We start from the raw sequence: 13522 nt of genomic DNA, 5'->3' as shown, positions 1-13522 counted from the left end.
ACAGCCTTTCCATTTTTGGAGGTTTTTGTGTAACAAAATGCACTGAGCGTCTTGAAAAAGACATTTCTTCAGCGTATAAGGGACTATTTAGAATCTGTGGTACCTTAACATTTATGTACAGTACGTGGCATTCAGCAACTATGATGAAGACTGCCTGAGAAATGCCTACAATAGAATAATCATTATATAATAATCTGATCCACAGTCATCCCTAGCTAGCAGGTTGCCAAGACATGTTTGTAGCATCAAATTAACCTTTTTTCATTTCTTAGGAATTATTAAGTCATTTCTGCTGAAGACAATTCTTACTGAACTCAAATTGAAATGGAAACAAATACAGCAGGAAGAAGTAAAAGGCAACCAGGGGAAAAGAATGATGTATAGCCCTCAATTGACTAGAGAAATAAGATTAAGGTCTAGATCCTCAGCTGTGCTGAGCTCATGCTCAACACAGCTGGGAGGAGGGAGAGGGGAGATGGCTATAAACCATGTTTCTGTTTCCTGATCCTGAGGCAGAAATGGCTCCCAGAATAATTTATAGTTAACTTATAGTAGGCCAGCCCTGGCTCCTCCCACGCCAGCATGCAACTTCCCAACCCCCATGTCAAGAGAGGAGCAGAAAGGCACAGCTGTCTTTGTGCTATTGCTATCCAAGGATTCTCCTGTCTTGGGAGACTCCTCAGGTGCCTGCTTGAGGCAGTTTGAAGAGCCCATTGCACCATTGATTCCATGCAAAGGGCACTTAGAGAGGGCCAAGGTTCTGACCTGATAACTCTTGTAATTTTAAATAGTTTTGCCTACATTTCTGGGGCCCCATCAAAGCTTTTCAACAAAAGGCAGTTTCCCAATGACAAATTTTGGAGATGCAGGGTGAAATCCTGGGCCCATTGAAGTTTATGGGAGTTTTGTTGTTGATTTTTCTAAGGCCAGGATTTCACCAATGGTCCAGTGCAGAGGGACTTAGGTTAGATTTTTAAAGCTAATTAGGCACATAAAGATGCAGATATGTGCCTAGTGGAATTTTCAAAGGCACCTAGGCTCCTATGCTCAGAAGCAATGTATGGTGGGGCATGCAGGGTCACATGCCCCCCCCCTCCATTTCTGTGAGTGTCAAGCTGCCCTTGCAGGACTTGCTCTGCTCAGCCTGCCGGTGGAAGAGTAGGGCTCTATCCTTCTCCTGCTGCGCCTGCCCCCGGCACATTTCCAGAGCTGCTTCTCACACTGACTAACTCTGCTCAGGGTTGCTACCTCTATGCAGCATGGTGGCTGCCTGCCATGGGCCTGGCTACTGGGGACAGGGGCCAAGCGAGCTGGAAACATGCTAAGGGGCACCCAGAGGCACATGCTCCCAACCCCTATAGCCCCAGCCCCTCAGGCGCCAGTGGGATGGGCTGCCCTGGCCCAGGGAGGTGGGGCTGGAAAGTTCCTCCCACAGGCAACTTGTGGAGTGGTTATGTGCCCTCCCCTCCCATCAGCAGACACAAATTGTCTCTGCCTATGTGAGGAAGGTACTTAGGCTCTTTTGAAAAATCTTACCAGGCACCTACTTGCATGTTTACCTTTAAATATCTGGCCCTGTGATGTGGTCTATTCAGCCTTTATGGCTCACACTGGGGGAAGGGGCGGCAGTCCTACTTCACCCTATCTCAGGAAACAGTGATTGGACAGGAACAGATCAGGGAAGGTGAGTCCTCCAAGCTTGCCTAGAGAGGATTCTCTTGAGCAGCCCTTTTGGAAACCACAGAGACCTGGTCCTCCAAGTGCTAGAGGTGCTAGTAACAGCCAATCAGGGCTCTGTTGACCCAGATAAAAGGAGTTGCTCAGCCTTAGCACCTCAGTTCCTGGCTGGATCCAGATGAGAGATTGTGGGTGCTGCTTTCTGGCCACAGATGCCTCACAAGAAGCAATTGTGGCTGTTGCACTGGGTTTGCAGAGAAAGAAGACTCTGCAGAGGGTGGCTCTGAGATTGGGCTGGAGATAAAAGGGTCTGGTAGGAAGAGGCCTAGGGAAGTAGCAGTGAAGGGTTGAGGTGATCAGTATGTGGCTGCTGTGTACACAGGTCCTGGGTTAGAACCTGGACTAATGGGTGAGCCTGGGTTCCTGCACAAGTGTCATAACCCCCAAGAAGGGGATGGGGTTTATTTGGGAGCCTAAACAAAGGGCTGAATTTAAAGGGCCCAGAGCTGAAGCTGAAAATTCTAGTGAGGGTAAATAGGCTATTTATTAGATTCTTTAATACCTCAGAAAGGCTTCATTTGGACTCTCTGACTTGGCCAAAGGGCCCAGCCACTGAAGACCTGCCAAAGTCAGCTGGCAGCCTCCAGGGGGCATCAGGGTGAGAAAAAGACTGTGGCATTGTTTCCCACTGCTTGGAGAGGTTTAAGAAGTATGTGCCCTTACTCCTTATTTTAAGTTTCTTGATAAGACTTGTAAATGCTTGTCAACTAATGACATTCTGTCCCAGAATAGAGTTGATATCACATGGGAATTCTACCTAGCTTTGGAGAGAGATAACTTCTTTCTTATCCCAGCTAGAAGTGGCTAATGACATCACTTACCCATAAAGATTCAAATCTGCATACTCCTCTCTGCTGGCACAGAGGCTCCTGTAGACACAGTGGAATCAGAACTGGATTTGGGGTTGTCCATAAACCTTGCATACCATGGAACCCAGTTTCATGGGCACTCAGTGTGGGAGTTTAGGAGTGTGAGTGAGAGATTAAGGAGCCAAAGTGATGTGAATCCTCTGCCCATTCTTCCCATCAGGGGATGTGAACTGACCACAGAGGGTTTTTTAGTCTTGAAACTGCGGCCTACCAGGAAAGAATTCCTTCCGCTCTCACCTGCACACATTGTCTGGCACACAATACTGTGCAGTTAAAACAGGATTAGGGGTTTAGGTGTAAAGCAGTGAAAAGTCTACTCAGCTGCCAGTGTTAAAGGATTTATATTCCCAGATGGCAGAGTGAATAAACAACATGCTCATAACCAGCTAAAGATGAAATCCATCTTCCCCCGAAGAAAGTAAGAGTCAATACCTTTTGTGGGGAAGACCAATATGAAAGAATCCTGTCACCCTCCATCCTGAAAGCAGGCACCTGTGCAGCTGAGCTATGACCAATTGCTACAGCATGTGGGCAGCTCATTCCTATGGAGAATGCTATCATGGAATAGACTCATAGGGCTGGAAGGGACCTCGAGAGGTCTTCTAGTCTAGTCCCCTGCACTCAAGGCAGGACCAAACATTATGTAGACCATCCCTGACATGTCTGTCCAACCTGCTTTTAAAAATCTCCAATGACTGAGAGTCCACAACCTCCCTAGGCAATTTATTTCAGTGCTTAACTATCCTGACAGAAAGCTTTTCCTAAAGTCCAACCTAAACTCCCCTTGCTGCAATTTAAGCCCATTGCTTCTTGTCCTATCATCAGAGGTTAAAGAGAACAATTTTTCTCCCTTCTCCTTGTAACACCCTTTTATGTACTTCAAAATTATCATGTCCTCCCCCCCCCCCCGTCTTTTCTTCTTCAGACTAAACAAACCCAGTTTTTTCAATCTTTCTTCATAGACCATGATTAAAGGTCTAGAAAACATTTTTGTTGCTCGTCTGTAGACTTTTTCCAATTTGTCCACATCTTTCCTGAAATGTGGCACTCAGAACTGGACACAATACTCCAGTGGTGGCCTAATCAGTGCAGAGTAGAGCAAAAGAATTGCATCTTGTGTCTTGCTTACAACATTCCTGCTGTTAATGAGAGTCCTGTAGCACTTTAAAGACTAACACATTTAATGTCTGCAGGCTTAAGCTTTCCTGGGCTGTAACCCGCCTTGTCAGATGTAAGGAATAGAAATCAGATTGGAGTTATATATATATACATCTAAGGGTAAGGAACAACAATGGGGAAGTTAGATATAAGCAAAGTCCATTCAGTTAGAGTAGTTGAGGCCTATTCACAACCATTGATTAGGAGGTGAGAATGTGTGAACAGTAACAATTACTTCTTGTAATGAGATAACCATTCCAAGTCCCTATTTAGTCCCAGTTTGATTGTGTCAAGTTTGCAGATGAGTTCCACCTCTGCAGTCTCTCTCTGAAATCTGTTTTTGAAGTTTTTTTGTAGAAGTATGGCAACTTTCAAGTCAGCTACAGAGTGTCCTGGGAGATTGAAGTGCTCTCCGATTGGTTTATGGATGTTACCATTTTTTGTCTGATTTGTGTCCATTTATTCTTTTGCGTAGTGACAGTCTGATTTGGCCAATGTACATAGCAGAGGGGCATTGCTGGCAGAAATTAAATGTGTTAGTTTTTAAAGTGCTACCGGGCTCTCGTTGTTTTTGCTGTATATGGACTAACATGGCTACCCCTCTGAAACATTCCTGCTATTACATCCCAGAATGATGGTTGCTTTATTTATTTTTTTTTGCAACAATGTTACGCTGTTGACTCATATTTAGCTCGTGATCCACTATGACCCTCAGATCCCTTTCCACAGTACCCCTTCCTAGGCAGTGATTTCCCATTTTCATACTGCAGGACTTTATGGTATTCAAGAAGTATGATGTTTGTTGGTGTCATAATCACATACAGTGATGCCTTGATGAAGTGTTAGAGAATGCTAAACATAATTATTGGGCTGTCAGAAACTGCTATATTATGTTGCATGTGGTAATTGGTCTTTGCAGTAATCTCAGAAACCCAGAAGAAAGTCATTGGCTTTTATGACTGGAGCTCAAGCTAAATACTCCTGTGAAAATATTCTTTTCCTGAAGCAGCTTTCTCTTGCCTAGAAAAAGCTCTATGAAGACATTTTTTTGACAGATTTACTACAGAATTGCTGCAGAGATACTCAGGTACAAGAATTGGGGCTGACATCCCAGTGGAATTACCGCATAATTCAATTGCACAAAAAATATTCTCATCCCCTGAAATCACTGCTCTAAGAAGTCAAGAATATTTTCTTTGCTGAAAAAAGTTACTGGCCTGCCCAAAAGGCAAGTAATTTAATCTCCTCATCAAATAACTCAGGTCACTTGAAGAAATGCTGTCAAGTTTGAGCCTAAACTTAGCCCTATTGCTTCAATGTGCATGAGGAAGTCATTTATTTAAAAAAAAAAAGCCACCAGTAGTGCAGACCCTACAGATATTACAATATTCATACTACTTCAGCTGGCTCTGTAGCAGAGCTTAACTAACAAACTCTGTACACATCACTGAGAGAGTTTGAAAGAAAACAATAGCTCCTCATTTTGTGAATCTTACAAACAGCCATCTCATCCTGGTATCATTCCTGGAGGCTATCCCAGGAATTAAGTTGTTCCAGTGTTTTGTGATTCCTGTGTTGGCTGTGAAGCAACAGGTAATTAGTTAACTGACTGCTAACAAACACCCGTAAGCAGAATGGAGTCCATTTTTTACAGCATCAGCAAGGGGCTCAATTCTGCCATCCTTCTGCAGTTGCAGTTACTAGGAGGTTGGCCTGAATGAGTGCAGCACTGTGCAAGTGCAGAAATGATTGTGCTCCTAACTACACTGAGTAAGAGTTTTATCACTAGTCCCCTTCCCTGCAAAAAAAAAAAAAAACCAAAAAACCAACATAACAAGAATAAATAAAACGCACCAGCAAATAGATCACAGAAAGCCAAGTTTCCTATAAGCAGGGAAGGCAGGAGCACTAGAGACTCAATAAAGTTCACTGCCAATCTAATCAACCTGGGACCTGCCTGAATGCTATTGTGATGGACACCAGTAGAAAACAGTAGAAGATAAAAATATGTTCTGTCTCTCCAACAGGCCCCTGCATTCCCCCTCTTAGCTCAGATGTTTTCAGGAGAGTGCTTGCACTTGAAACAGGAAGAGAGCAGCTGTTGAGGAAAAGGAAGAGGGACCAGTATGGCAGAAGGTTCACCACTAGCCTCCTGGTTGGGAGAACAACATCAGCCTATATGCCAGATTTTCATGACCATGGGCTGAGATTCACAAAAACACACGGCAAACCTCAGGATCTGTTCAAGTGGGTTTTGAGGTCTGATGCAAATATTTTTCTCTTGCTTCAATAGGCACCAGGGCCTCAGGCATAAGGCTGTATTGTGCAACCTTTGCCTCTCCATGGGGATACTTAAAAGTGATGAAGTGAATCTATGTAGGGTATTGGTTTTTTTTAAAAAAAACCAACAACCTGCAGCATCAGACATTCATTTTACATTGAGTTTCAGATTTTCCTTTTATTTTGTTTGGCTTCATAAGATAGGTAGAGGAATAGGATGTTCTTATTGAAATACAATGAATGTGCTGTGTTACAACTCTGTTAAAAGCTTGTTGGATGTTTGCCACACTCACAATATAAAATTATGGCATCACACATGGATTTAATAACAGTAGCTATTAATCAAGAGGTATAGTCCACAGGATACTGGAGGGTTAACTATCCCCATAGCTGGGAACAGACAGTTTGCTGCCCTAGGCATCACCACCACCTGCTTTTCATTGGGGAGGAGGGTGTTGGCCAGGCCAAAGCCACCTTACTGCAGTGGCTCCTAGTCTTGTCTGCTGGTGGGGATGGGGAGGAAGTGCCCTTAAAGAATCTGACCCCACATCCTTACTAAAGCTGTGCTGGGGCAGTTCCTGGCCACAGCTGATTATGGGTGATGGAGGCAGAAACAGGGTAGAAGTGGGAGAGAGACCCTTAATGGAGCTGGTGCAGCACCCTGCTCCTTGTCACATCCAAAAAAAGGCAGTCAGGGTCAAGAGTCAGACCAGGGGCAAACTTGAGGCTGGGAGTAGTGGAGGAGTTCATAGTCTGATTCCAGGCCTGTGTCACTACTAAGGGTCAGGGTCCAAGTCAGGTGGTGAAGTCCATACCAAGCTGAGGACAAAACCAGGAACTCAGGGGCAGAACCAATCATAGCAACTACAGGAGATTCACACTGTTGCCTGGATGCTTCCTGGAATGTCCCTTGGGTTTATATAGGGCAAGGAGCCAATCAGAAACCAAGAGGCTGCTTTCTGTCAAACCCCTGAGGCAGAACTTCCCATAGCCTGTGTCCAAAGTGAGTCATGGGAAGTGGAAAGCAAGCTAGTTATAGCTGCTGCTGGGTGGTAGCCTACCAATGCCAGCTGCCTGTCAGTTCTGCAGGCCTGGTTTCTAGACTTGTGAGGGTTTCGCTGGTGTGGGAAGTTAACTAGACCCTTTAAAATCACTAGCATTGTAGACACCCATCTATGCCTAACTTCCGCCTTACCTATTGCTGTCATATTTAGCTTGCCCAATAATGCCCTTCTCACCACCTCCATGCCCTTTTATCCCCCAGCAGCCCATGAGCAGTTTAAATGGCCTGCATCTGTTCTTTTGATCTCTCAGCTTCATGAGTGGTCTAGGAGTCTGAACCTGGAAATCAGTGAGTGCCCTTGACTGCAAACGTAGTTGAGTCCTGAGCACTTTGCAGGACTGAACTTTGGGACAATGTCTACCAATATGCAGCTATAGCTCTGACAACATGAGAAGAGCTATCTCCAAGAGCTGCAACAGTAAAATAATAATGTGAAGCAAAGCAATCATGTAGAAGAAAAGCAGGGGTCTCCACCTGGCCTCTAACTCGTTGCCTGCAATGAACTAAAGGCACAAAATGAGGGGCAGTTTCACAAATGTTTGCCCCTAAAGTAAGTCAGATTTTATAAATCTGATTCATATTTCAATTACCCTTCTTTAAAGTGTACTGTAACATGTACTCCTGAGCAATAAACCTGCTTTTATCTATCATCTATGTCCTCATCAGAAGAGTGAATTTTAATTTTTCATCTTCATTTAGTGTCACCTGAGCTAATTTATTATGTGTAGGGAAGCTTCATAGTCTGGCAGCCATTGGAAACAGAACTTACAGCCACATTTATTTTCTTTAGACTCAGCCTCTGAAGCCACCTTAAACAAAAATATTGTGTAGAAGAGGCTCTGAAGGTGCAGAAGTGAAAGATCAACATGTGATTGGCAGAAGCTTGTGATCTATACAGAAACTCGTCTATGTTTCCAGATCTTTTATATTCTGCCAAGTTGAATGCAGTTACATGGACTTTATGGAAATAATCTTGTGAGTTGTTGTTGAGACACTGTATGAAGAATGAGTAATTGCAAAATGGATGTTTAACGAGTGAAAATTTCAGCTAATACAGCAAATCCTCTGTGTAAGGCTGATCTGAGTTATGTTGTACTTCATGTTATGGAGTGTGATTATTATAAACTGCAGAATCACTGAGAGCCAAACTACAATAATCCTGAATAAACAGAAATAGTCTTAGAGGTTTATAGCAAGGGTACTCTCTATCCTTAGCCTGCGGGGTTTGGAGAATAGGTTCCATCCATCACAACAAATGTTGACTGCTTAAAATAGAATGCAGCCTTCATTCAGTCTCTCATATCTCCCTCTGATTTTCCCTTTGCTTTCAGGTTAGGATTTCCCTGCTCTGCATCAAGGAGAAATATGACTCTTCTCATCTTAGAAGGACAGAAACTGCCTCCACTACTTTAGCTCACATTAAAATCCATATTAATACCATCTCCGCCTAACACCCACATTCTTCTTTATTCTCTAGAACAGTACAATAGTACAGTGACCAGACCTGCAATGGGGCTGAGTACCTCAAGCTCCCATTGGCTCCTGTGGGATTGGGGGGTGCTCAGCAACTCTTGAAAATCAGGTTAGGGGTGTGCCTGAGCAGATTATGATGCATATATCCACAAGAGAGAGTCTGGTGTTCTCCTCACAGGTGAGAGGCAAACCCACAGCTGGACCAGGGCTGCTCACTCAGCTACAATGACTCACCCCTCCCTCAGAAGCATGTCACGTGCCTCCTGGTGGAGGACGGCACCCCTCTCCTGATGTAGGGAAGGGCTAGTACCTTCTAGGTCAGCCTCTTCTCCCCCGAACCAACCAATTCCAACTGCTGTGGGATCCTGTGGGATAGACTCCTTACAGTCAGCACAGGTACCCTAGCCCGCCTCCAGAAGAAAATTCTAGAGTTCTTTTGGTTGGGACTGTACTGGGTCTCTGCGGGGGTCCTGAGTCTCCCTCTGGAGGAGTGGGGACAGGGCCTGCTCTACCTCTGCAGTCAGATCCACATCTTCTACCTCCAGGCCCCACAAAGACAACCTTATGGTGTAGGTAATCCAGTGTGGAGCATGTGGCACACATCTTCTGCCACCTCTGAGGGCTTTGATATGACCAGTAGTTCTTCAACCTCCATCCAAGGGGTCTTCCAGGAGACCTCTCCGAGCTGCCAATCTTCTCTCAGGACCTCCTCAGGACCTGGAAGCTGGTCTCAGGTCCATAGCTGCTGAGGGGGAGGACCTCGTCACAGAGCCCCTGCTACACAACCCTAGCTTTGTATGCAGGTGCCAGAGCCACCCTCGATGTACCGGAGGTTGATCCAGGCAGGTGCCATCAGGATCAGAGACCTCTGACAGGAGGGACTGAGTGGACCTCCTGGTGCTTGACCGGTGCATGGGGCTCTCTACCCCTCATGTCCCCCAACATATACTCCAGGGGGTGAGGGCAGTCTTATTGCCTGCCTTTCAGGCCTTCTTTGAGTAGGTTCTGCAGGAGGGTGCTCCCTGCTTGCCTCTCACCCTGGCCCTCTGGACCTCACCATCAGGCCCTTCCCCTGCAAGCCTCCCGGTCACCCCTATGTACCGCCTGAGGCAGCTGTGAAACATGCAGCTGGTCTGTCTTTTAACTACTCCCAGGAAACAACTGTATGTGCTCATGCTTCATACTCTTCACTTCCTCACCCTCGTGTCCCACCCTGACACGAAGTGGCAGTACTTCTTAACACCTAAGGAGGGCGAGGAACCGCGGTGGCCAGTCTGTATTCCATCTTGGTCCCATGGCCAGCTGGGAATATTAGTTGGTGGCTCCTTCACAGAGCCGTGAGCGCAGGCATGTGTCTAGCACAGTTCACAACCTCCCCTAACACCTGCTTCTTCTGTGGCGAGAGGGAGACCCTGGCATACATTTACATCAAGTGCACCATGTCGCAGCCCCCTGTTCCGGCTCCTCCAGAACCAACTTCTCTGGTTCTGGCTGCATGTTTCCTCTCACCTCCTTATTTATTCACACCCTATCTGTGGCTCCACAAAGTTGTGGGACCTCCTTGTCAACCTCCTCCTGATGTTAGCCAAGATGGCCGTCCACCATACTAGGAGGAGGAAGCTGGACATAGGGGTGCTCTGTGAATGCAGGGCCTACTTCTGATCCCTCCTGAAGCCACATCTCTGGGCAGAGTTCCTCAGGGCCATGTCCACTGGCTCCCTGGATGCATTTGAGGCTCAGTGAGCGCTGTCCAGGGTTCTCTGCTTGGTGTCCCCCACCCTCCCCTGCTTTTGGCCCTGTGACCCTCACTCCCGTCCCTGGTTTTCATTTGTTGTCCCCTGTAATCTTTTGATGCCTGGGTCTAGTGGTTCCTCCCCCTAGTTGGGGAGGCAGAGGGGGCTTTAGATGTGGGTGGGCTTCTACCCACCCATCCCCAGTGCTTTAATATGTGCTCCAACTCATTTCCTCCACCAAAACCTGCAGCAGCCTATCCCTGGGCAGGGCCTGGGTCAGATGACCTCCTTGGCATGCATATTTCACTGTCTCTGCCAGAGCCACAAAGTAGTCTGTGCAACAGCACCAGTTGGCTAGGGACCGTCCTGCTGTCTCAGGGTGTTACAGACTCCCAGCCTGCCTTCAATCCTGGCCTTGTTCCAGCCTTCTTCAGCCATGTCTGTGCCCTATTCTGGCCTTGCTCCAGCCCTGCACTTGCCTCCTGACCCCCAGATCCTTGGACTGACTCCAACCTGGCTTACCCTTTTGGCCTGCATCCGGACTACAATCCTGATTTGGCTTGCCCACAGAGTCGGACCACAGAGCTAACCCACAGCCTGTCCTCAGACCCTGGTTTCAGCACTGCCCCTGGCCTGGTCCTGACTCTATGTCCAGCTTTAGCCCTTGGTACCTCTTCTTGACCACCAATCCAACCCCCAGGCCTGACGACCTGGAGCTTCCCTTGGCCAGCCCGGCTGCATTCCAAGGAGATTTTTCAAAGGGAGAGCAAATGGCCAGGCTGAGCAAGGGAAGTGCAATTGCCGCCTTAGTGACAACATGGAAATGATTCATATCAAGGGAAAGGAGAATGTAGTGGCTGGCACCTTAGCAAGAATGGGGGAACCCTGAGGTGTATTAAGGAGTGTCAGTGTCACCCCTTCATACATCACTTCTGCATTGGGGATGTGATGTTGGCAGACCAGATGCCAGCTCATGCCAGAGCCCCAGGCCAATTCACTTGTGTTTTAGTATAGACCAAAGTGATTGTTACATGTATAAGAATGTAGTTGGTGTTTCAACTTCATGAAAACTAATGGGCTGTTACTTGAATTGTTTTCACTTATCTGTATTCCATTACAACGTAGTAGCAAACATTCCCAAGTGCTAATTTCAAAGCAAGTAGTCATTGTGTGTGGTGGTCAAAGACTCAAAATGCATTCCTCACGCTCCATCATCGAAGGAAACGCTCACGTGCGAAGTGATACTGTCAGCTTGTTTTCTGTGAGAAGAAGCTATAAATATGTATTCAAGGAAAGTTCCTTCGTGCTCTGGACTGTTTTGAACTCTTACAGGGAAGCATGCCAGATGCAAAGTGGAGGTCCCCAGAGCCAGTCTGGATACTGTGAAAAGACTTTTGGGAAACTGGCAGTTTATTACATCGCCGTGGGTGGCATGTGCACCCCTCCTTTGGGGAGGCTAGCCCCTTACCCCGCCTCTTCTGCCTGATGCCCTGCCCCAGCTCTAGCTGCTGATGCAGCCCCGAACCCTGGCCAGCACACGGAGCTTCCCTGAACCCCAGCTGACCCACCAGTGCCCAGAGCAGCCCCAAATCCCAGTCGATATCCAGAGCAGTCCTGAACCCTGGCTGGCCCACTGGTACCCAGAGCTGTCCAGAAGAGCCCCAAGCCCTGGCCAGCTGGGGCTGAGCTCTGAGCCCTGGCCGGCCAGAGAATCTCTGAGCCCTGCTGCACGCAGCCCCCTCGACTTCACTACTCACCACCCATAGTGTGGGGGCCTCGGGGAAGGGGCAGAGCAGGGATGGAAAGAGGTGGGGCACCATGGCCCAAGTCTCCAGCAGCAGGTTGGTGATGGCTACACTATGAGCAGCTTAACCTGCTTGGCCTATTATACACACTGCCCATGTACATCACTGCCACCATTGGAATTACAAACTGCGACTCACCTATGCATATACTTTATCTGTTTTAATCTCTCAGTAACTCCCACTTCTTTTTCTTAGCTAATAAATCTTTAGTTAGTTTACTACCGAATTGGCTACCAGTGTTATCTTTGTTGTAAGATCTAGAGTACCAATTGATCTGGAGTAAATGACTGGTCTCTGGGAACTGGGACTGATGTGGTGTGATTTTTGGTGTATGTGACCTTTTGTCACAAAGTCCAGTTTGTCTGGGTGGCAAGATAGACTGGAGAGTCTAAGGGGACTGTCTGTGACTCCATGGTAAGACTGGTATAGTGATTCAGGAGTTCACATTTGTTACTGGCTTGGGCCTGGTTTAGACTGGCGACTTATGTCAACGTAAAGTCACTTACGTCGACCTCTGTACACCTGCATCTACACTGGCACTACTGTTAAGTCAAATTAAGTCGCGTCAAAAGTCAACTTAAGAAGACCACCTCTGCAAGTGGCGTAGCGCCTAATTCGAATTTGTTAGTTCGATTTAGTGTCAGTGTAGACACAACTTCACTTAAATCGACTTAATTGCCCTCCGGGAGGTATCCCTGTAATGTACGGTATTATATCTCGGTGGCGGGATGGAGCAAACGGACAAAATGATTTCAAAATTAGCTTATTTATTAAGTAAGGTAATGAAGGAGAGAAGTTATCGGAAACCTTCTGCAGTAGTACAACAGAAGTTCCAGCGCAAGTCCCAATACAAGGAGTAAAATACAGGCACAATCAACCATCAGAGTAAAAAGTAGATTATGACACATAGGAGTGGGCATTTTTTATCCCTGGGCAGTCTCATCCACATCGCAGTAGTGCCACAGAATCTCTAGCACTATTGCCCATACCAGAAAAAGTATGAAGAGGCTACTGTCCACATAAAAGGTAAGGAGTAACAATTTGCAGGTAGATATATGCATCTTATACCAGGGGAAAATGCCACAATCGTTATTATTGTTGTTATTATCATTGTCTGAACAACAGCAACACTCAGCAAACCATAAAGCAAAGAAGAAACCCACCAAGAGGACACCCACTGCAATGTACTCCTGGGGGCCCATCAATCTAGGAGAGGTAGACAAAAAGGGCTTACGAGGGCGTCTAGTCCTATCTAAGCATGAAGGAAGGCGCTTACCAATACAAGAACGAGGAGACCCATATTTCGTTCTGATAAGAGAGTGGCGACCAGGGAACCGTCCTGCCCGAGGCATCCGCTAGCACTTCCACGGCTCCACGGAGAGTCTCAGGAGGAGGGGGCTACCA

General features: G+C 46.7%; 1 long non-coding RNA gene across 1 annotated transcript; it reads left to right on the top strand.

Annotated features, from left to right (window-relative positions):
* The first annotated feature begins 1825 nt into the window (after window positions 1-1825).
* LOC137145185 (uncharacterized) lies at window positions 1826-8544 on the top strand. Its single transcript, XR_010917593.1, has 3 exons — window positions 1826-2386; window positions 7898-8082; window positions 8439-8544. It is a non-coding gene; the product is annotated as an uncharacterized lncRNA (long non-coding RNA).
* Window positions 8545-13522: the final 4978 nt, after the last annotated feature.

Source organism: Emydura macquarii, unplaced genomic scaffold (assembly GCF_026122565.2).
Source record: "Emydura macquarii macquarii isolate MOO-44397 ecotype Brisbane River unplaced genomic scaffold, CSIRO-AGI_Emac_v2 contig_383, whole genome shotgun sequence".
In the NCBI taxonomy this organism is placed as follows: Eukaryota; Metazoa; Chordata; order Testudines; family Chelidae; genus Emydura; species Emydura macquarii.
This window is presented reverse-complemented; position numbering and strand designations above follow the sequence as displayed.